The sequence below is a fragment of the Scyliorhinus canicula genome, chromosome 19 (genome assembly GCF_902713615.1).
Source record: "Scyliorhinus canicula chromosome 19, sScyCan1.1, whole genome shotgun sequence".
In the NCBI taxonomy this organism is placed as follows: Eukaryota; Metazoa; Chordata; class Chondrichthyes; order Carcharhiniformes; family Scyliorhinidae; genus Scyliorhinus; species Scyliorhinus canicula.
In genome coordinates, this window is record NC_052164.1 from 12,706,734 (window position 1) to 12,731,207 (window position 24,474).

General features: G+C 47.4%; 1 protein-coding gene across 5 annotated transcripts in view; it reads right to left on the reverse strand.

Moving 5' to 3' along the window:
- Window positions 1-24,474, reverse strand: part of osbpl7 (oxysterol binding protein-like 7) — a 99,936-nt gene that overhangs the window by 65,349 nt on the left and 10,113 nt on the right. The gene's annotated exons all lie outside the window — the stretch shown is intronic.

The window sequence follows — 24,474 nt, forward strand, 5'->3', positions numbered from 1 at the left end:
AAGTGCTCAACTTGAATGGTTAACCTGCATAGCATTTACACAGGGCAAAAAATATATTCAACACTCTTATGCGCTGCACAATTTTCACCATATTCCCTTTATAGCAGTTCACCCTAGCAGTACATCCTTCTATTCCTTTCCCCTCTCTAGATAAAAGGTTTCTCCCAAATTCACCACTGAATGTATTACAATAATTTTACATTTATGGTCCCTTGTTTTCATCTCCTGAATAGGGCAAACACCCTCTACACTTCTATCCAACCCTCCGTTAGGCTACCCCTGCTATAGAGAAGAGCCACAGTCTGTTAAATCAACCTAGTCATCTAGTAGTCGGAGGCTAAACAAATTAACAGTATTTCCAAGAGACTACAACGGAATAATGCACTCGTACGGTTGTAACTAGGCCGATCTTGTCAAACACAATAGCCCATCCATGTATTGCCTCAATGCAACCCCCGTCCCCCTCCCAGACCAGGACATTTGTTTTTTGTTCTTAAAGTCGCTACATCTTGTTGCAGTCTCCCACAGCTACACTTTAATACCCAACACGTTTCTCCCTCTCTTTAGTTCAGAGGAAGAGCCAAACAGACTCGAAAAGTGAATTCTGGTTCATTCCCTAGTGATGCTGCCAGATCTGCTGCGTTTCTTCCAGCATCCTCTGTTCTTGTGTTGGATTCAAAACATGTCAAAACCCTAAAGGGTTCGGATAGTACGGTGGGGTAGACATCAGCCTTCGTTTTCAAGGCCAGATTCCAAGGCGGCCCATACAGGCAGACTCTTGCCACTGGCATGAAATGGCGTTGGACGCCTCTAAAACAGTTGCGAGGGACAAACAGCACAACATTATACAGTTCACTGACAACCTCACAGATAGCTGCTGTGAGAAATGCCACAGTGCTGCGGCGCTAAGTGCTCAGAGAGTACTTCAGGTTAGTGCCACGTAGGAGGAGCTTTACTCTGCATCATACTGCTCCTGACATGCGCTCAATTAAGAAAAGGATCTAATATATTTTGTCCTGGGCTAGGAGCCTTGGCTCAATGGTAGTACTCATGCCTCCAAGTCAGAGAAATTTGGAATGAAATGCCACTCCAGGGACTGGAGCACAGGTTGATTTGAAGTGGCACTGCCGTTCTGAATGAAATGAAAATGGCTTATTGTCACGTGTAGGCTTCAAATGAGGTTACTGTGAAAAGCCCCTAGTCGCCACTTTCCGGCGCCTGTTCGGGGAGGCTGGTACGGGAATTGAACCGTGCTGCTGGCCTGCCTGAGTCTGCTTTAAAAGCCAGCGATTTGGCCCAGTGTGCTGAACCAGCACACCTGACGTGACATCTTTTGGAGGAGGCATTAAGTGGAGGACCCTCCTGGCCTCACAGGGGAACGTAATTCCCAAAGTTTAATTTGAGAGAGCAGGGGGCTCTTCCCTGGCATTCTGGACAATATACATCCCTCAACCAACATCACTTAAAACAAATTATTTGGTTATTACCCAACATTACAGGTGGGATTCAGCAGTGTGCAAATTTACTGCTTATGTTTCAAATGCTGAATAACCCTTCCCGGGGGAAAATATAAATACAAGTCCGGCTTTCTCATTGGAGGACTAGGCCAGAGTTACCTCACTGTCAGATATTCTGCCAACCCACACAGCTGCTGGTTAAGGCATCAGACAGCATAAAGCTGCCAAGGAACAACCGCTACAGAACAATGTCCTTGCAAGGAACAAGCACCTTTAGGGGATGGTGGGGTGAGCAAATTCTCCTGGTGTTGGGAGCAGCGAAAACAGGAAAATCAGGGAGCCTTCCAAAAATGCATGTCCTGCTCCCTGGTGTTGTGTTATGCTGCTTTGTGTAGCATAAGCTGCTTCCTTGATGTATGCTTTGACAAAGGAAGCTCCAGACTACGAAATGAGTTCAACGTACTTATTGAACGATTAACACAGTTCTTAAATGAGTTTGACTCTCTGCTAATCTAACTGTAGTAACTCAGTCTATCTTTGTCAGCCTGCTCGAAGCCACGTGCTGGATATGATGCTGTTGATCAACCCTGATGTACTCTCTAGATGTCTGTTTGTGGAAAGAGGCAGAGCATGTGTGCCCTGTCTATTTATATGGGTTGTGGTAATGCCCCCTTGTGGTAATGCCACCTCTGGGTGTCCTGATTACCCATTGGTTGTGTCCTGTTGTAATGACCCATTTGCTTTATGTCTGCATGTCTTGACATCTCTGGTGCTCCCTCTAGTGGTTACTTAGTTGCAGTGTATTTACATTAACCCCTTGTGTGTATACAGTGATGCATATCAGTACAGCTGGCAGACTCTGTTGTACACTACATGGTCGAGGAAAGTAAAACCTCCATAAATCTGACTCATAAAAGTTGGACCCGATCCTTTATACAGTGTTGTACACACTTAAATCAATTTATTTTTATTGCAGGTGGATCATTTAACCTTTGTGTAATGTATCATGTGGCTAGACAGCTGGTTTATATCTCAAGGACACATTCCTACCCAGGAAGTCAAGTAGGTTAGGAAGAGGGCAGCACGACGGCACAGTGGTTAGCACTGCTGCCTCACGGCGCCGAGGTCCCAGGTTCGATCCCGGCTCTGGGTCACTGTCCGTGTGGAGTTTGCACATTCTCTCCGTGTTTGCGTGGGTTTCGCCCCCACAACCCAAAGATGTGCAGGGTAGGTGGATTGGCCACGCTAAATTGCCCCTTAATTGGAAAAAATGAATTGGATACTCCAAATTTATAAAATGATAAAAAAAAATTTTAAAAGTAGATTAGGAAGCACTTACCAAGCCAGCAATGACCAGACCAATTATAGATCCATAGAATCCCTACAGTGCAGAAGGAGGCCATCGGCCCATTGAGTCTGCAACGACCCTCTGAAAGATCACCCCATCTTGGTCCATTCCCCTGCCCTATCCCTGTTACCTCACCTAACCCGCACATCTTTGGACTGTGGGAGGAAACCGGGGCACCCGGAGGAAACCCACGCAGACGTGGAGAGAACGTGCAAACTCCACGCAGACAGTCACCCAAGGCCGGGATCGAACCCGGGTCCCTGGCGCTGTGAAGCAGCAGAGCTAACCACTGTGCCACCCAATCAAATCTATCCCAAGAGCTCAGCCAATTTCATAAAACACAGGACAAATGTCTGATACATTGATAACTGCTATCTACTGAGACTAGGCCCCTCTCCAGTACTGCATTCCTAACCCAAATCTAGGTCACTCTCCAGCACTGCATTCCTTTTTAATCACCTTGATGCCAAGGGTGGTTGAAAACAGGTTTTGTTGTACAATACAACACATTTACGGAATTCAATGCAAATTCCAAGCTGATTATGAAATAACTCTCATGAAATAAAACCATTGTTTCACCCTGTGATCGGGACAGAGGGCGAGGGAGGCATTTTGCACAACCAGTTATTAGGAACTCCAAAGAGCAGCCCAGGGCCATTTCCTTTCTAATGCTTCCTCCTGGTGTTGACAATTCAGACGATTTGGGAAATGGCGGCCTCGGACAGCACCCCAGCACATCAAACCACCTATAATGATGCAATCCCCTACCTTAGCACAGTACACTGTCTCTGTACAACTCACTCCCTCTAATCCTCTGAAATTTCACTTTGAAATTATTTTTCAAGGGCTTGGTCTCAGTACTTTGAAGCTCTCGCCAAATTGGCAATCGAGCCAAACTGTTCAGAATGACCCCTCGTGAGATTGTTTTCTTTCTCATAGCCACAGCAGAGAACAGTTTGTTCCCAAAGTGCACCAGAGCATGATATTCCTGCACTGCAGAGAATCATGAAGAACAGTTTTAATCTTCCTGGTTTGCAGACACTGTGGCCAGTTTGCACTTCTCTAACTGAAATGATAAACCGCTACCCAAGTAATTCAAGTGGTCTCTCACATGCCAATACAGCATCAGTACTGGGTGACCTTCCGATTCCCAATAGCTCTCGAGATTTGCAATGATTTCCCTTCAGAGGGAAAAAAACCCCAACCCATCAGTCCATGCAAACTCACTCACAATAACGTGTGGAGAGAGAGAGAAAGTGTGAGTGCATGAGTGCGAGAGAGAGAGAGAGAGAGAGAGAGAGAGAGAGAGAGAGAGAGAGAGAGAGAGAGAGAGAGAGAGAAGAAGAGTAAAGAGTGAAGAGTAAGAGTGAAGAGTGAAGAGTGAAGAGTGAAGAGTGAAGAGTGAAGAGTGAAGAGTAAAGAGTAAAGAGTAAAGAGTAAAGAGTAAAGAGTGTGCTCTCACTGCAGCATGAAGTTTCAAATTGTTCTTGCACCACAGTGCACCGAGTATGGTGCAGTGTCAAACAGTCAGTAAAAATGGCTCAAGATGTCCCTTGAAACCATCTCCCCTCCAATACTTGTTAACCTTTCAGCTAATTGGGGGCGGCATGGTGGCGCAGTGGGCTAGCACTGCTGCGTCACGGCGCCGAGGTCCCAGGTTCGATCCCGACACTGTCTGTGTGGAGTTTGCACATTTTCCCCGTGTCTGCGTGGGTTTCACCCCCACAACCCAAAGATGTGCAGGGCAGGTGGATCGGCCGCACTAAATTGCCCCTTCATTGGGAAAAAATGAATTGGGTACTCTCAATTTATTAAATAAAATTTTCAGCAAATTAGTACAATTCAGTACAATCATTCTCCCCATACTCTAAATATTTAATGAAGCCAGCAGCTGCAGCACAATGCAGCAGCTGCAGCACAATGCAGCACAATGCAGCAGCTGCAGCACAATGCAGCACAATGCAGCAGCTGCAGCACAATGCAGCACAATGCAGCAGCTGCAGCACAATGCAGCACAATGCAGCAACTGTTGTATTTCAGCCCCTCATGTGCACAGTACAGATCTGCATTGGTGGCTCAATAAACCAATCCCAGCTGAAGTGAATGATAAGCAGCCACAAATTATATCAGCAACTTAGCCAGAATTTAAAATCTACTTTTTGTCAACAAGTTGTTACCTTCTCCCCTCTGAACCACAGGCACCATCAGTATTATGGCTCAATGGCTACTTTTCATGTGGTATAACCTGGGTGAGGAACACCACCAGCTTTTCAACCACTGTGACTATCACCCCAAAAGCTAATCCCACCTTCACCAATGCTCAGCTCAGTATTGGTACATTCCTCACTGGAAACTATGGGATATTAATCCATTTTTAAAATTTAATTTAAAAATTTTTTTTTTTTTTTTTAAAGTACCCAATTATTTTTTTCCCAATGAAGGGGCAATTTAGCGTGGCCAATCCACCTACTCTGCACATCTTTGGATTGTGGGGGTGAGACCCACGCAGACACGGGGAGAATGTGCAAACTCCACACGGACAGTGACCCAGGGCCGGGATTCGAACCTGGGACCTCGGCGCCATGAGGCAGCAGCGCTAACCACAACGCCACCATGCAGCCCGGGGTACTAATCCACATCAGGCAGCGGATACCAATGTCAGTCAATCTCAGAACAGTTATTGTGGCAGAAAAGTTAGAGGGGCCTGAGGGGTGGGGTGAGGGTAAAGAGAAAAGAAGATTTCTACTGTGCTGCGTGAAGATTAAAGTGAGTCCAAGTCAAGTGACATTCATCGTGAGCGGACACGTACGTACAAGAGACAAATTACAGCATTTCAATAATTTCTCACAGGTTTCTTCATTTTAATTGTATTAGAACCCATATGTTGTCAGGTACATTAAAGATTACTGTCGACAAAAATAAAGGTTTTCCATGTCATTATTGCCTGCAATACATAGCTAGATGTGTATATTTTTCATAAAAGCCACAGCGTAGGTTTGTTGGGTGTGGCACAAGAATGTTTCAGCAACTTACACCAACAGTTTAAGATATCAATTGAAGAGGGTTATAGGTGTGGGAGCAGAGCATTGTCGGTGGAACAATCACAAGCTCAAAAAAGATTTATTTTAAAAACAATAATCATCTTTATTGTCAGAAGTAGGCTTACATTAACACTGCAATGGAGTTATTGTGAAAAGTTGTCCATTACAAGTACTGGACTCAGAACAAAGGTTTGCCACTAACATTAAGAGCGTTGGCCCAGCTGCTGCTGAAACCCTCATCCATTCATTTTTTTATCTCCAGACTCAACTATTCCAATGCTTTCCAGGCGTGCCTCCCGTCTATCCTCATTCAGAGAAGCTTTTCCAAAACCGTCTTGGCCCATCTCGCACATCGACCCACTCAACTGCCTCCTCCCCCGCCCCCCTCCGCTACATACACCCCCCTCAACATCTCTGTCCAGTTCTTGTCGGAGTACGTCTCCATGAAGTGCCATTGGACATTTTCTACATTAAAGACACGATTTGGACGCACGATGTTTTCACTGAAAAGTAAATTTAGGACCGATGGTAGGGAATTCTTCAAGTAAAGGGTGATCACTTTGAGGAACAGATCTCCAAAGATCTGCAGGGAACCAAAGACAAATATTCACAGAAGTACAGTAAGGAGCAAGAACTCTGACAGAATTCTCTAGCTCCTGAGCAACATTACAGTCATGTTTCAGACAAGCTAATTCAGCACAGACCAAGAACTGAAATTGGGATCTTCTTGCGTTGTATGATTTATTACACATTGGCAAAGAGGCCCATTTATACGTTATTACCTATATTTCTGTAGAATTATTGATCTATTGACATACATCAAAAGGTGCAGTCAGCTTCTGGGTGTCATATCCAACTCACCTCTGATGTTTCTCTTCTATCTACTAAAGTGGTTGATACTATGCCACTAATCTAAAAGTTACGCAGGTTAGGTGATTGACCATGATCAATGCAAGGGGTTACGGGGATAGGGTGGGGGAGTGGGCCTAGGCAGAGTGCTTTTTCAGAGTGTGTGTAGACTCGATGGGCCAAATGGCCTCCTTATGCACTGTAGGGATTCTAAGTGCCTACGCAGCACATCCTCAGCAAAAGTGATAACTTGGGCTGTTTAAAGAGTTTATTGGACTCACTGGAACAATAGACTCCATAAACTTGTGTACATTACTTTAATGTTGCAAATAATAGAATTGACAGGCCTGTGCTCACAGGGGTGTGATACAAGCAAGGTCTGAGATCATAAGAAGTTCACAATGCTGTTCTGCCCATCTATGCTCTCTCAAAGTAGGTAACATACAGCAAGGTTTATTTCACAACTGCCCTCTGGCACCACGCTTCAGTGAGGCATTACTCATGTTTGAGCCTCAACAATAAGTCCGGTAAACTATTCAACCACGAGAAGCAAGAGGTTCGTTATTATATTTACCGGAATACAATCTGTCAAAAATGTAGCACTAATTTATACGTCTGCCCCAAGTAAAGGGCTGAAAAGAAAATGCAGCACAATGCACCACCATGAGCTCACTGTATGCTAACCACACTGGAAATACCTTCCCCATTGACCAGGGCTGGTGATCAAGGTGTTCTAAAACCCTCACAAAAGGTACAATAAGCCCACTGTAGATTGCAAATCATTCTAGCCACCCTATTACGTTTCTGAAAATTGAAGATTAAATATAGAGAAGCCTGTCAGATACATTAAGGGCTACACATCTTGGCTGCCATTCTGAAAATGGATTTTTAGAATTTGCCCTGGACACTCAGATTTGCATGGTATGCCGTCGCGTTCCACTTCTTCTGGCGTGGGAGGAAGGAGGATGTTAAACATCTCAGCTCATTAGGGTAGACGTAGGAAAGATGTTCCCCAGGGTCAGAGAGATCAAACTTAGGAGCCATAAACAGAAGATAGTCATGAACAAATCCAACCAGGAATTCAGGAGAAACTTCTTTAACCGAGAAGTTAGAATGTGAAATGCGCTTCCACAGCAGTAGTTGAGGGAAAAAGAAAGATGCGTTTAGTTCTGAAGGTAGTTTTTATTAATGGGGTGCGGATATTGTTGAGTAAGTTCACGTTTGTTGCCCATTCGTAAATGCCCTTGAACCGAATAGTTCAGGAGGGTAGTTCAGAGTCAACCACATAATAATAATAATAATAATCTTTATTGTCACAAGTAGGCTTACATTAACACTGCAATGAAGTTACTGTGAAAAGCCCTTAGTCGCCACATTCCGGTGCCTGCTCGGGTACACAGAGAGAGAATTCAGAATGTCCAACCAGCGCATGCGCGGTGGCCGCCCTCCCCCAGGGCGGCCCATCCGCCCCCCCTCCGACCTCCGTCCGCCCCCTCTGCCCCGCCCCCCCCCCTCGGCCCGCCCCCCCCTCAGCCTCGGGCCCGAACCCCCCCCACTCGGCCCCGGGCTCGGCCCCCCCCGCCCCTCGGCCTCGGGCCCCGCCCCCCCCTCGGCCCCGGGCTCGGCCCCCCCCCCCCTCGGCCCTGCCCCCCCCCCCCCCAAGGGCGCCGAAGTTCAGCTTGCCCGGGGCGGCAGCAACCCTAGGGCCGGCGCTGATGGTCACCATTACTGAGACTAGCTTTCAGTTGGTGGCTTATTACATTGAACATGTGGTGGGTCCTCTGCATTTGAAAAATGAAAATCGCTTATTGTCACAAGTAGGCTTCAAATGAAGTTACTGTGAAAAGCCCCTAGTCGCCACATTCCGGCACCTGTTCGGGGAGGCTGATATAACCGCCACACCACTGTCTCCCCCTGGTGTCCAAATTCTATCTACTAATGCTATTGTAACTATGTCAATGGTTTAGACAACTCATTCTAACACAATGTGGTCGTTTGGGCTATTTAAAGAGTTATTTGTATAATTTGCTGATAGAGAGTGGGAATCCTGGCCAGCCAAGCATTTATTGTCCATCTTGAATTACCTGTTACTGAGTGACTAGCTGGGCAGTTAAAAGGTCAATGACAATTGTTATAATTCTGAAGTCACAGACCGGACTGGGCAAGGACGATGGATTCCCTTCAGAAAAAGACAGTAAACCTGATGGATTTTTTACAACAATCTGGCAAGTTGCTTGCTCGCCATTAATGACAGTCGCATTATATTCCAGATTTATTTAATTAACTAAATTTAAACTTTCCACCTTCTGTAGTCAGATTTAAACTCATGGATCTGATCTATTTGTCCAGGCCTTAACCATCATTATACTCATCAAGGGGCAGCACGGTGGCGCGTTGCATAGCACTGCTGGTTCATGGCGCCGAGGTCCCAGGTTCGATACCGGCCCCGGGTCACTGTCCGTGTTGAGTTTGCACATTCTCCCCGTGTCTGCGTGGGTCTCACCCCCACAACCCAAAGATGTGCAGGGTTGGAGGATTGTGCAGGGTTGGTGGATTGGTCACGCTAAATTGCCCCTTAACTGGAAACATTAAAAAAAATATATTATACTTATCAAAATTACAAAGCACTCAAGTTGCAACATTGTTCCCGGTTCTAGAAATACAAAAAAAAGAGAAATGGGGTAGATGGTTAAGTAGGCAAGGGAGAAAGGAATTGAATATCTGGATGGGGCAGAAGAGTTTCTACAGGTGTTTAAACAGGAAAAGAAAGTAAAGTGAATCTTGGAGTTAAAATGGGGAGTTAATAATAGATAACAAGGCGCCCGCAGATGAAATGAATAAATATTTTGCTTCTGACTATAGAAGATACACATGCCAGTAATAGCATTAAATCAGGGGCTGGGGGGTGGGGAGGAGGAGGAGGAACTTGGTGATATTACAATCACGAAGGAAGCAACACTGCGACTGCTGCTTCCGGATAGAGAAGGGGAGGGAAGAATTGGGGATATATATATATATATATAAAAGTGGCTGGGGGGGGGCAGGGAGGCGAGCGGGTGGTGAAGATCAAGGAGAAATGGGAAGCGGAGTTGGGAATGGAGATCAATTGGGGAGTATGGAGTGAGGCACTGCGAAGGGTAAATGGGACCTCCTCTTGTGCAAGGCTGAGCCTGGTACAGTTTAAGGTGGTGCACAGGGTGCATAGGACTCGGGTGAGAATGTGTGGGTTCTTTCAGGGGGTAGCAGATGAGTGTGAGGTGTGGGTGGGGGCCAGCGAATCATGTGCAAAGTCCAAAGATGTGCGGGTTAGGTGGATTGGCCATGCTAAATTGCCCGTAGTGTCCTAAAAAGTAAGGTTAAGAGGGGGGGGTTGTTGGGTTACGGGTATAGGGTGGATACGTGGGTTTGAGTAGGGTGATCATTGCTCGGCACAACATCGAGGGCCGAAGGGCCTGTTCTGTGCTGTACTGTTCTATGTCTATGTCTATGTGCACATGTTTTGGGGTTATGAAAAATTGGGAAGATTCTGGGTGGGAGTGTTTAGCCAGGATAGTGGAGGAGGGAGTGGACCCGGACCCTTTGGTGGCGATATTTGGGGTTTCAGAGAAGCCGGAGCTCATGGAGAGGAGGAAGGCCCATGTATTGGCCTTCACCTCTCTGATTGCACGGCGGTGAATTTTGCTGGAGTGGCGGTCGGCATCGCCACCGGGGGTAGCAGCATGGTTGGGTGACCTGTATAACTTTCTGCGGTTAGAGAAGATAAAGTATGAGCTCAGGGGCTCAGCAGGGGAGTTTGAGAAAAGGTGGGGGATGTTTGTGACCGTGTTTGAGGAGCTGTTCGTCGCAGGGGGGTGGGGGGTGAAAAAGGAGAAAAATCTGTACAAACTGTATAGTTGATTGTTGGGAAGAATGTTTCCCGGGGTGTTTATTTGCTGTAACCTACTTTGATACAAGTTTGAATAAAATGCGTTTTTAAAAAAAGGAAGCAGCACTGAGCAAACTGATGGGAGCTGTATGCTGACAACTGTGGGTCTTGATGGACTTCATCCCCGGGTCTTGGAGGCAGCTAACAAGATAGCAGAGGTGTTAATTTTCCAAAATTCCACCAGACTAGAAAGTAGCAAATGTAGCCCCTCTATTCAAGAAGGGAGGGAGGCAGAAAACAGGAACGTAGAGGCAAGTTAGCTCGAGATCTGTCGTGCGGAAGGTGTTAGAATCGATCATTAAAGAGGTGATAGCTCGGCACTTAGACAAGCTGAAGGCAATTGGGAAGAGTCAGCATGGTTTTCTGAAAGGGAAATCATGTTTAACCAATTTAATCAACAAGAGGTATTTTAAGGTGTAACGTGCTGTGGATAGAGGGGATGTGGTCGACGTGGGTTTGCAGAAATGCCACGTTAAAAGCAAAACATCAAACCAAAGAGCTCATGGTGCAGGGGGCAACATATTAGCCTAGACTGAAGATCCGCTGCCTGGCAGGAAACAGAGAGAATGCATAAAGGGTCTTTGTCTCACTGGCAGGATCTGATGAGTGGAGTCCTGCAGGGATCTGTGCTGGGGCCTCAACTTCTCACAATTTACATCAAAAGCACGGTGGCGCAGTGGGTTAGCCCTGCAGCCTCACGGCGCCGAGGTCCCAGGTTCGATCCCGGCTCTTGGTCACTGTCTGTGTGGAGTTTGCACATTCTCCCCGTGCTTGCGTGGGTTTCGCCCCCACAACCCAAAGATGTGCAGGGTAGGTGGATTGGCCACGTTAAATTGCCCCTTAATTGGAAAAAATTAATTGGGTACAATTTACATCAATGACTTAGAGGAAGGGAGCGAAGGCACGGTAGCTAAATTTGCAAACACGATGATCAGTGGGAAAGTATATTATGGAGACAGCAAATGGATTTTGGCGATGGATATAGATAGGTTGAGTGTGCAAAAAATTTGGCAGATGCCATTTTTATAGAATTTACATAAAACTTAGAATTTACAGTGCAAAAGGAGGCCATTCGGTCCATCAAGTCTGCACCGGCCCTTGGAAAGAGCGCCCCGTACTTCCACCATATCCCTGTAACCCCACCTAACCTTTTTGGACACTAAAGACAATTTAGCATGGCCAATCCACCTAACCTGCACATCCTTGGACTGTGGGAGGAAACCGGAGCACCCGGAGGAAACCCACTCAGACACAGGGAGAACGTGCAGACAGTGACCCAAGCCGGGAATCGAACCTGGGTACCTGGCGCTGTGAAGGAACCATGCTGACCACTGTGCTATCGTGCAGTTTCTTTTAAATGAGGGCATCGCTGCCTGGGCCAGCATTTATTACTCATCCCTTAGAGAAGGCAGGAGAACGGGGATGAGAAAATATCAGCCATGACTGAATGGTGGAGCAGACTCGATGGGCCAGATTCCCTCCCTAATGGCCATCAGTGAACCAGATGAGTTTTTATGACCATCGACAATGGTTTCAGGGTCATCTTTTTATTTCCAAATGTGTTTTTTGTGAATTCAAATCTCACCATCTGCCATGACGGGATTTAAACCCAGGGCCTTTATTACCTTGGGTACCTGACCTACTAGTCCAGTGATAATGTCACGGTGCCACCACCTCCCCTATAATCTGGGAAAATGTGAATCATAGACTTCAGAGTGCAGAAAGAGGCCATTCGGCCCATCAAATTTGCACCTGCCCTTGGAAAGAGCACCCTACGTAAGCTCCCGCCTCCACCCTATCCTCACCTAACCTTTTGGACACTAAGGGGCAATTTAGCATGGCCAATCCACGTACCCTGCACATCTTTGGACAGTGGGAGGAAACCCACACAGACACGGGGCAAACGTGCAAACTCAACACAGGCAGTTACCCAAGGCCGGAATTGAACTTGGAACCCTGGAGCTGTGAGGTTGCAGTGCTAACCACTGTGCTAACGTGCCGCCCCCAAGTTATTCACTTTGGCAGGAAGAACTAAAAAAAAAACAGATTATTACTGAAATAGAGAACGGCTGCAGAATGCAAAGGTGCTGAGGGCCAATAGGTGTTCTCCTGCACGAGTCACAAAAGTTAGTTTTCAGGTGCAGCATGTAATCAAGAAGGCTAATGGAATGTTATCCTTTATTCCGAGAGGAATTGAACATAAAAGTGAGAACGTTATGCTTGAGTAATACAGGGCATTGGTGAGACAGCATCTTAGTTTTGGTCTCCGTATTTATAGAAGGATGGCAATGGAGGTGGCCCACATGAGTTTTACAGATTGGCACAAGTGGAGGTTGGATTGGGAATGCTGGGTTTGTTTCCACTGGAGCCAAGAGTGAGGGGTGACTTGACTCCCGAATGAGGGAGCATGGTTTCAAAGGGGGTGGATGGCAAAGTGCAGCTCAACGCAAACAGATCAGCCATAATCTAACTGAATAGCGGAGCAGGTTCAAGGGGCCGAATGGCCTACTTCTGCCACTATTCTGTCTGTTTGGATGGTTGTTTGTAATGTTGATGGGACAGAATGAAGTACGGTGAGAGGTGGAATGTAAATACCGGTGTAGGTCTGTTTCTGAGCGATGCAATCATGCATAATGTTTAAGAAATGGAATGTTCTGCTGTCGGATGCGAGAAGTATCAAACAGATACCGGACAGTAACAAAGTCAGTTAAAAACTAAACGCTGGTGCAATATTACAGAGCTTCACTGGAAGCTGTGGAAAGAATGAATTAATGAATCATTGAGGAGCGATCATGACTGCCCACTGAAAGACATTTGGAACCCAATCTTGCTGTGGGGTTTATAAATAGGTTTGATGCACGTTCTCCATTTCCTAACATCCTGACGGAGATGGCAGCTGCGCGGAGCCCAAGACCCCCGTTTCCTCCTTCATCCCAAGCAGTTTATTTGGCTCACCGGAATATTCCTCCTGTAAATTATTCCCTGCAGAGTACCTACTGTCTATTTAACTAAAACAGGCATGTTACAGGCTTCACATTACCCTGACATTAACTGTTGTTCTGGGTTTCCCCACCCCACCCACCATGCTCTCGCTGGGCTATATTCCCTCAGAGGGCATCACCCCTCCAACAGCATGTTGTATGCTCTTTGCACAAGCTTGGCACAATGGCAGGTAGGAAAAGAGCAGCAGGCCCGTTTCAATCTAGGTCGCATTAATTGGCTATTCAATTGTTAAAGCCATCGCAGCAGAGTTTAAATTGCCTGCATTCAAACTTTACAAAAGTACATTTTGCCACAGTGATCTGAGGCAGGAAGCAGTTGCTTGTCCTGGTTCATCGAGGCCAATTGGAGAACCCAACTGATCTCCCCCCCCCCCCCCCCACCAAAAAACAAAAAAAAAACGATCAGTTAACAAAGCACAGACCAGGGATCGAACATGAAGCCTTCAGGTCTATATAGCTTTGCACTGTCTATGGTACTAAAACCAAGGGTAGCGCCGAGTCCAGAGGTGCCGATTTTTGGCGTGTCGGAAGACCCGGGAGTCCAGGGGTGCGAGAGAGGCCGACGTTTTGGCCTTTGCCACCTTGGTAGCCCGGAGACGGATCTTTACTAGCGTGGAGGGACTCGAAGACCCCGAAATCAGGGGTGTGGGTTAGCAGCATGGCTGGGCTTCTCAGGCTTGAGTAAATTAAGTTCGCCCTGAGAGGATCAATGTGAGGGTTTGTTCGGAGGTGGCATCCGTTTTGCAAATTCTTCAGGGAAAACTAAACTGTCAGCAGATTCGATAAGGGGGTTGGGGGGTTAGTTGATTTTTGACTAGCTTCGGCAGGATCAGTGAGAGATGGAGGGGTGTGTTACGCACCGAATTATATTAAATTTGTATTTGTATCTTTTGTTGTTATAAAGCCATAAATGCTTTAATAAAATGTTTGTCAAATTTTTTGTAATAGCTCTGCATTTCAAATACTGTGCCTTTAAAAACCAAGCCATTAAGGGGCAAGCCAAGTATTGACTTTTAATCTTGGGAATGCACATACAGAACAAATACATATTACTCATTGACAATCTGCGATATTAGTCACTTTCAAAATATCTTGTATGATTCACCGGATAGTGGCTTCAGTGGGGTTCAGCAAAACAGCTGACATAGCCTTCGTAACATTGCACAACTCAAGGTGCTGTATAAAAGGATTGATCATGTACTGAGCACAATGGAGGAGCTTGGTGAGATGATAATAATAATAATCGTTGCTGTCACAAGTACATAAACACTGCAACGAGGTTACTGTGAAAAGCCGCAAGTCGCCACATTCCGGTGCCTGTTCGGGTACACGACCGGAGTTTCAGAATATCCAATTCACCTAACAGCACGTCTTTCAGGACTTGTGGGAGGAAACCAGAGCACCCGGAGGAAACCCATGGGGACAAGGAGAACGTGCAGACTCCACACAGACAGTGACCCTAGCCGGGAATCGAAACTGGGACCCTGGAGCTGTGAAACAACAGTGCCAGCCACTGTGCTACCATGCCCCCCTCAATGATGGATTCAATGTGAAAGTAAGACAGGTTCAGGATGATGGTTCCGAAGAGAGTGGAGCTGCAACAGGTAAATACTCGGTGTTGGATTGTGATGGGGGAGCTAGCGCAGAGCTGCTCAACTAAATAGCCAAGCAGCCAAGGATGTTGTGGAAGGATAGGAAACCACCCAGCCATTAGAAACCAAAATGGGGGCAGCACGGTGGCGCAGTGGGTTAGCACGGTTGCCTCATGGCGCCGAGATCCCAGGTTCGATACCGGCTCTGGGTCACTGTCCGTGTGGAGTTTGCACATTCTCCCCGTGTTCACATGAGTTTCACCCCCACAACCCAAAGACGTGCAGGGTAGGTGGATTGAACACACTCAATTGCCCCTTAATTGGAAAAAAAATGAATTGGGTATTCTAAATTTAAAAAAAACAAAATGGAAGCATGGTGGCGCAGCGGTTAGCACTGCTGCCTCACGACGTTGAGGATCCAGGTTCGATTCCAGTCCCGGGTCACTGTCCGTGTGGAGTTTGCACATTCTCCCAGTGTGTGTTGGTCCCACCCCCACAACCCAAAAGATGTGCAGGATAGGTGGATTGGCCACACCAAATTGCCCTTTAATTGGAAAAAACGTTCTCCAATGATAACCACAATGAAAGCATTTTAGCAAGTAAAGCCACCATTGCCCCAGATAACCATAGGCTACTTTCCCTTTGAAGGGGAGAGCCGACAGGTTGTGATGTAACCTGAGGAACACCACACCTCAGGCGAGGGGCAAGGTTGAGAAGGCGGGGCCTTCATGAATAACCGCAGCCGGTCCGGGGAACTGAACCCACGCTGTTGGCCTCGCTCTGCATCACAAACCAGCTGTCCAACCGACTGAGCTAAACCGGCCCCCATTAAAAAAACTCAATCATCTTTGGCATCCGACGCAGATTTTAACAAGTTTGTTGTGTCATTTTGGCAGTGGCACCATCGTACAGATTCTCACTGGATCAGATTTGACACTTTGGTTTTCAGAATCATCCCTCCGAAACAATTGATTAATCTTCCTCTCCATCCACTGAATTGGTAATTCCATGTTTTTTGAACAATGTGACGACGCCCACACTTTACGCATTAACCGCATCTCATGATTTGATGAAACCACACAAGCATCAAACGGATTGAATGCTCCACAGGTTATTTCCTCTGCCTCTTCCTTTCCGTGTGTATATTGATCCTTGAATGGCTGGTTGAGGTACACACCCAAAGGTTGCATTACAGATGTTAGATCCACTGAGGTAATGTGGGTGTTATTTCTTTGCCAGCACCTCTTGATCCCTTGGGTTATGAGAGATTTGAACATGTCCCACACTAATAAAGGCTGGTACCACTGTGAATCTGGTCTTCTCGTGTCCTGAGGTTTCCACCAAAACCTTTTTCAAACTTTGCCACTTCACATTTCAGTTGCTGGGCACACTGAAATTCATGGGTGTTTGATCCATGTTGCTGATGTGAAATGACGTGCAGTGTGTTTTTCATGAACAATTCCTGGAAACTGAGACATTGAGGTCCTTGGTAGTGTCGGAGAGATCTTGGTCTTCTGCAGCAATACTAGACATTTCGTCCCATAAAGAGGACACACCAACCAGCTGCTGCTCTGAAACCTTTGCTGGCCGTTTGACTTGGTGCACTTTATATGCACGAGTACGTGTTGCATTTCTGATGACGGTGGATATAATCTGATTATTACCGAGGACCCATTCTGATGCAGGCTTCTCAAGATCAGGCCAGTGGCTGGTCTCTGGTCTCCTATTGCATTTAGTCTCCTTCAGGACGAATCCCCTACCCCCCCACCATTCTTTTTTTTTTTTCCTTTTTTTAAAATAAATTTAGATTACCCAATTATTTTTTCCAATTAAGGGGCAATTTAGCGTGGCCAATCCACCTACTCTGCACATTTTTTTTTGGGTTGTGGGGGCGAAACCCACGCAGACACGGGGAGAATGTGCAAACTCCACACGGACAGTGACCCAGAGCCGGGATCGAACCTGGGACCTCAGCGCCGTGAGGCGGTTGTGCTAACCACTAGGCCACCGTGCTGCCCTCCCCCCACCATTCTTGAACACGTTTTCCAGTAACACCAAATTCCCTCACCGCAGCACAGTTATTTGGCAAGTCAGCAAATGTTTTGTTGGACAGCTCCTTTCTCTTCATCAGGCAGAACCCCCACATGGGTGCACAACGTGTGGGGCTGAAAATCCGGAACATCTTCACAACACAGGGGTAGACACGGTCACGCTTCACAGCGCCAAGGTCCCAGGTTCGATTCCTGACTTGGGTCACTGTCTGTGCGGAGTCTGCAATTTCCCCCAGTGTCTGCATGGGTTTCCTCCCGGTGCTCCGGTTTCCTCCCACAAGTCCCCAAAGAGCGCTGTTGGATGAATTGGACATTCTGAATTCTCAGTGTATCCGAACAGGCACTGGAGTGTGGCGACTAGGGACTTTTCACAATAACATCATTGCAGTGTTCACGCAAGCCTACTTGTGACAATAAAGATCATTATACTGCCTGTTTCGATCCCTTTCGTCCAGTTAGAATGTAACTGAAACATGCCCTTCCCGTCAACACATGGCACAACAAGCATGCATATTTGCTAACCCTTTCAAATGAACACTTTGCTGATTCACTGCTTGACTATGTTAGGCCTGTATCCTGGGAGACTTCAGGATGAGGGAAGAAAATGACAGGGTGCAAAAGAGAGGAGAGCGTGACAGAGCGCGAGAGGGAGAAAGCAAGACATAAGGTGGTGGGATAGAGTGCGTGAACAAGGCGTTAAACCACGACCAACTTGGTAAACAAAGTCTCTGATTAGAAACACAAGTATTGGAATGCAATCACAAGTTCTGGAATTTCAAGCATCCCATTACAAGGAATATCAAGCAGGAACTCTGTTTGAGTCAGGAGGCAAAGAATTGATTGGCAAAAAGTGCTACTGAAGGTTTACTTTTAACTTCAATTTCTCTGGTTCAATCCCAATCCGGGGCTCTGCATTAAATAAAATACACCACCATGCTGCAAGAGCGAATGGTATTGTATGACTGCTACACAATGTGGGGCAGGTTGACGAACGGAACTGCAGCAGATTGCAGCACTTTGCACAGAGCCGTCACCAACAGTGCGCGAGACTAAGTGCAGGTGAAATATAAATCCCCACCAGTCACGGAGCTCAGATAATGCAAGCACTTAATCAGCTCTTGCTCACCCTCCAAAAGTATTAGGATAACGACTAAGGTTACACTCGCTCCTTTTCCTCACACTCTTCTATAAATTTTAAATGAGACATATTTCAAATATCTCCACAATCCCTGCACAGTCTTGCCTCTACTTCCTGTAACCTCGTCCACTGAACCCTGCCTTCCAGACCCGTCTGGCTGCTGCTTGCCAATTGTGCTCTGGCCGACCCCCGCTGTCAGCGCGCACTCGCTGACCCTGCTAATCGGCATACTTGTCTGAGACCTCTCCAGCCCCACTCTCTGGATGGGTTTCCATAAACCTTGTCCCTTCCTCAAGGCCTTCCAACAGAACCTCCTTCATAGAACATAGAACAGTACAGCACAGAACAGGCCCTTCGGCCCTCAGTGTTGTGCCGAGCCATGATCACCCTACTCAAACCCACGTATCCACCCTATACCCGTAACCCAACAACCCCCCCCTTAACCTTACTTTTATTAGGACACTACGGGCAATTTAGCATGGCCAATCCACCTAACCCGCACATCTTTGGACTGTGGGAGGAAACCGGAGCACCCGGAGGAAACCCACGCAGACACGGGGAGGACGTGCAGACTCCACACAGACAGTGACCCAGCTGGGAATCGAACCTGGGACCCTGGAGCTGTGAAGCATTTATGCTAACCACCATGCTACCCTGCTGCCCCTTGACTTGAGATTTTAAAAAAAGTCTCCTTCTGATTGTTCCAGATTTGGTTTGGCATCGGTTTCTCGTACACGTTTCTGAAGTGCCTCAGGGTCGCTTTGGAAGTAGCATCCCACATTAGCAATGGAGCACACGCACAGAAAGGGAGCGGTGGGGAGGGCAGTGCAGAATATCAGGTTATGTGACGTGAGAGTGGGCGCGGCTGTGTTTACATGAACTCTGGCTCTCCTCCCCTTTTAATTGTCCTGATGCACATCCCATAATGACTTGTTTTCGGGGTATGCATCTTGTGCTATGTCCCTGGCTGGAGTTTGGCGATGAGGTGCCGAGAGATGAGTGATAAAAATCTTTGTTTGATTGCAGCGGCCGGAGTAGGTGGGGTTGGGTGGGGCCCAGCAGTGGATGGTGACCGGGCCCTGAGCCCCGTCGGTGCTGTCGACCTCAAGGTGATGGTTGCCACTGCGAATGGTGGTGTGCGCGATGATCTTGGCTCAGTGGTGCAGGTTAATGGTGCTCACTTTGACGAACTGCAAAACATCCTTGAGAGGAAAAAGTGGAAGCGGAGAAAAGATATTTGGTCGAGATGTCGCCCTGGTGAGGAGACCCCGACCATTGGTCTTCAACCGTCTTGTCCTCAATGCTGGGTCGTGGAGTGTTGGAGATGGCTGGATACGGCAGGTCATCCCCTCTTGCCGGGGCCTAGCTTTCCTGCTGCCTGGACATCGGGTCGACGGCTTGGCAGTGGTGAAGGAGCTTCGTTCAACAGCACTTTGGATGGATCCTGAATTTTGCTTGCCGATCCAGTCATGGCTTTGGCCTTCCCAAGCTCCATTGATGGTGTGGTTATCCTGCAGCTCATCAATAATTTTGAACTTTATTCCCTTGTGACTATGCCTTTGAGTTGATGATACTATTGTTTCTCCTGATGAGGGTGGACAATATAGGAGCACGGAGGCGATGGTCGCCTGTTATCCGGTTATGGCAAAACCATACTAAGTGTTGTGAACAGTCTTGCCTTATTTCTCTCATGTGCTGTAATCCTTGCATTTAAATAGATTCTGGGCGAGATCCAATGGCCATGCTGCTCTGGAAAAGAAGCTTGCCTTGGCGCAGTGCGGCTGATCGAAGCCAGGAGACCCTGCTCCCAGGATCTACCCGGCTCGCGAGATATTGCAATGTAAATCCCGTCCATTGTGGGCGGGATCACTTTCTGGCAAATCTGCATATTGGAGTGAGACAGCTATGGTCACTCTAAAATAATAATAAAAATAAGAATAATAATAATAATCCCATATTGTCACAAGTAGAAGTGCAGATTCCTGAGGTACCCGAGATTTGGGATTCAACCCCTCCGCCTCAGAGACATTGGGGCAAATGGGCGAACGACATTTAGCACTGGTCCCCACAACCCCCACACTGGTCCCTCCAGGGGATTGGACGCCCCCAGTTGCATGCCCTTTGGGCAGGGTGTTGCCCTGCACTGCGAGCGCCTGGAAACACGCGGCTAAATCCGCTCGCTGTGGGACTTTGTTCCCTTTTGGGAGAATCGTGCCCACGCTTTGTAAATAGAATCATAGAATCCCTACAGTGCAGAAGGAGGCCATTCGGCCCATCGAGTCTGCACTAACCATTCAAAAGACCACCGTACCTAGGCCCAATCCTCATCCTATTCCTGCAACCCCACCCTAAGGGGCAATTAATTGATCATGGCCAATCCACCTAACCTGCACATCTTTGGATTGTGGGAGGCAACCAGAGGAAATCCACGCAGGCACAGGGAGAACGTACAAACTCCATACAGCCAGTCACCCGAGGTCGTAATCTAACCCGGGTCTCTGGTGCTGTGAAGCAGCAGTGCTAACCACTGTGCCACCCCAAATGCAAGAGAGAAGAGTAGAGTCATGGCAGCGTGGTGGATGGATGGCTGGTGGAGTGGCTATGTAAGCCCTCACTAAGTCCCCAGTTAGAGCTATCCGTGTCCAGTCTTCTTTTGTATTTCTGTTACTTTCGGTTTAGAGAATCTCTGCTCATCTCGAAAGTCCGGGCAGATCATGTATCCAAGGACTGGGTTCCTTATGATTATTCTGTGGTTGGCACCTCTGGGGCTGTTGGGAGTAGAGGGAAATAGGTGCTTGTGCAAACCTTGGTGTGGTTGGTTAATCCATGCTTGATTTGTTTTCTCCAATATACACTTGGCTGTGTGGATGTGGCAGTGGTCGCTTGATAAGAGTGGGAGTGGGTTGGGACAGGGGTCAGCAGTAACTGTGTTTATCTGGATCAGAGTTTGTTGGATTTCCCTCCACCGAGTTGTCCCCCTTTTGGAGGCTCCTCGTCTGCAAGCCCCCCCCCCCCCCCCCCCCCCCCCCCCTCCAAGATACGGTTCCTTGGCTTGCAGATGCAGGATTTGAGTGAGAGTCTGTATGCTGTGGAACTGCACGTTAGGAGCCCTTCTTTGGCTTGAGGGTAGGCTGAATGAGGGAGATAGGCGCCCTCCAAGTGGTCTTATATAGTGGCCTCCTTTTTGAAGTTGGGTCTCCTAGGGGGGAGGCAGGGTTGTTGTCACTGATGAGGCTACGCTGCTCTGCCCCTAGTATCCTTTTGTTACGGTGTGTAGTACTGGTCTGTGTCTGACGTTTTTTTTGGCTAATCCTGGTTTTCCTCTTGAGGGTTTATTCTCCTTGCGTACTGTTGTAGGTACCGATTTGGGGTAGGGTGGGAGGAGAGCGGGAAGGGTAGTGCCCACCCAAGACATCCAGCTGTTGGGTGTCTTAACAATTCTTTTTCTCCCTGGTAATGGGGTCTCCTCGGTTGAGGACAATGCTAACCTTCTCGCGTCAGCCGGGCTGGTACGCTACCTTGGCAGTAGTTGGAGAGGAGTGAGGCTGGTTGTGTAGCGAGTCTAGGCATGGTGTGGGTATCCTTGGTGCAAGAGTGTGCGATGCCAGGTCTTGTATTGTGGCTGGTGCTTCAGATGTTCCTTTTTGGCTAAGATGTCCTGAGAAGGTAAGTGTGGTTTTGATCGTTTTGGGCTTACAGCATGTGCCAGAGGATCATGGGTTCATGGCTGTATCTTGGTCCCTATTGTCTTGAGATCTTCAGCTTCTGGCTGTTTCCTTCTTTCTCCTGGCACTGACCACAATCTTAACCAACTGTATGATTATTTGCTGGTCTTCTCTGTACAAATGTGTGGGATGATGATCGTTCTGTACAATGCTGGAGTTTGGGGTTCTGTTGCGTTTGGTGGTTGTAAGTAAAATATCCTCGGAGATCCAGTGCCCTCACGTATCTCTTCTGTATTTTTAAAATTTCTGTTATTGTGGGGTTAAAGAATCGGTGACTGGTTCCTGCCAAGGTACAGACAGGTCTCGTATCAGAGAAAAGGACTTCACAGTGTGAGATTGATGTCTCTGGTATGGCTGGAGCCGAGAGAGATATGTTCTACACGCCATGCGTCCGAGCATGGCGTGTAGATCGTATCCTGAATTCTTGTGGGTGATGCGATCAACCTCCATGTGGGATGTGTGCACCAGTTTACCATATTTTCATGGCCTTATCCTCCACTCCCTCATTCTCTAGTATATCTGCAGATACATATAGAGGCACCAGATTCAGTAACTGCACTGAACCCAATTGCATTTTGTTCTCCTGTCCTCATCTGTGTTTATGTACGTTGAGACATTTTTGCAGTAGGTTTTGTTGCATTATTTGTTAAAATGGAAAAAACTTCAAGAATAAAAAATTTAAAAAGTGAGCTTTGACTGACGCTGCAGCCAAGCACGATCCTGTTAAACAATAATGAAAATGAAAAAAAATGAAATGAAAATGAAAATCGTTTATTGTCACGAGTAGGCTTCAATGAAGTTACTGTGAAAAGCAAGCCCCTAGTCGCCACATTCCGGCGCCTGTTCGGGGAGGCTGGTACAGGAATTGAACCATGCGGCTGGCCTGCTTTAAAAGCCAGCGATTTAGCCCAGTAAGCTAAACCAGCCCCGATTTTAAAAAAATCAGAGAGAGGGCGGCATGGTGGCGCAGGGTTTAGCACTGCCGCCTACGATGCTGAGGACTCGGGCTTGATCCCGGGTCACTGTCCGTGTGGAGTTTGCACATTCTCCCAGTGTCTGCGTGGGTTTCACCCCCACAACCCAAAGATGTGCAGGATAGGTGGATTGGCCACGATAAATTAGGGCAGCATGGTAGCATTGTGGATAGCACAATTGCTTCACAGCTCCAGGGTCCCAGGTTCGATTCTGGCATGGGTCACTATCTGTGCGGAGTCTGCATATCCTCCCTGTGTGTGCGTGGGTTTCCTCCGGGTGCTCCAGTTTCCTCCCACATTCCAAAGATGTGCGGGTTAGGTGGATTGGCCATGATAAATTGCCCTTAGTGTCCAAAATTGCCCTTAGTGTTGGGTGGGGTTATTGGGTTATGGGGATAGGGTGGAGGTGTGGACTTGGGTAGGGTGCTCTTTCCAAGAGCCGGTGCAGACTCGATGGGCCGACTGGCCTCCTTCTGCACTGTAAATTCTATGACAGTTTTTTAATTAAATTGCCCCTCAATTGGAACAAAAGAAATAATTGGGTACTCCTAAAAAAAAATTTTTTTTTTAAAAAATCATAGAAACATCCAGCACAGAAAAGGCCATTCAGCCCATCATGCCTGTGCCAGCTTTGGAAAGTGCTATCCAATTAATCACAACCCCTTCTGCCTTTTATTCTTTAGGAGGCGTGGGGGTCATTGGCAAGGCTGTCCCCAACTGTCCTTTCAGAGGTTTGTGGCAAGCCAACTTCTTGTTCTTTTGCCAATGACTGTAAATCTGTGTTCTCTGGTTCCAGGCCCTTCTGCAAGTGGAAACAATTTCATAATCCACTCATTCCTTTGACTGGGATTTAAGTGTTACTCTAATCTTCAGAGGGTGAGCTGGGGGTGGTGGTGGAGACTTTCCTCTTCAGTGGACAGAAAATTGTGAGCGGCTGTGCTCAAACTGGTAACACACACACACTTTTTGCCTGACTGAACTTTTAATACCAGGGTCTAACGAGAGTGAACTGGGTCAAGATATTGGTGTGCAGTCCTTATACAATCAAACATGGTGAGAGAGAGAGGGTGACCACAAATCTCATTCTTGCAGCATGGTAGCATTGTGGATAGCACAATTGCTTCACAGCTCCAGGGTCCCAGGTTCGATTCCGGCTTGGGTCACTGTCTGTGCAGAGTCTGCACATCCTCCCAGTGTGTGCGTGGGTTTCCTCCGGGTGCTCCGGTTTCCTCCCACAGTCCAAAGATGTGCAGGTTAGGTGGATTGGCCATGATAAATTGCCCTTAATGTCCAAAATTGCCCGTAGTGTTGGATGGGGTTACTGGGTTATGGGGATAGGGTGGAGGTGTTGACCTTGGGTAGAGTGCTCTTT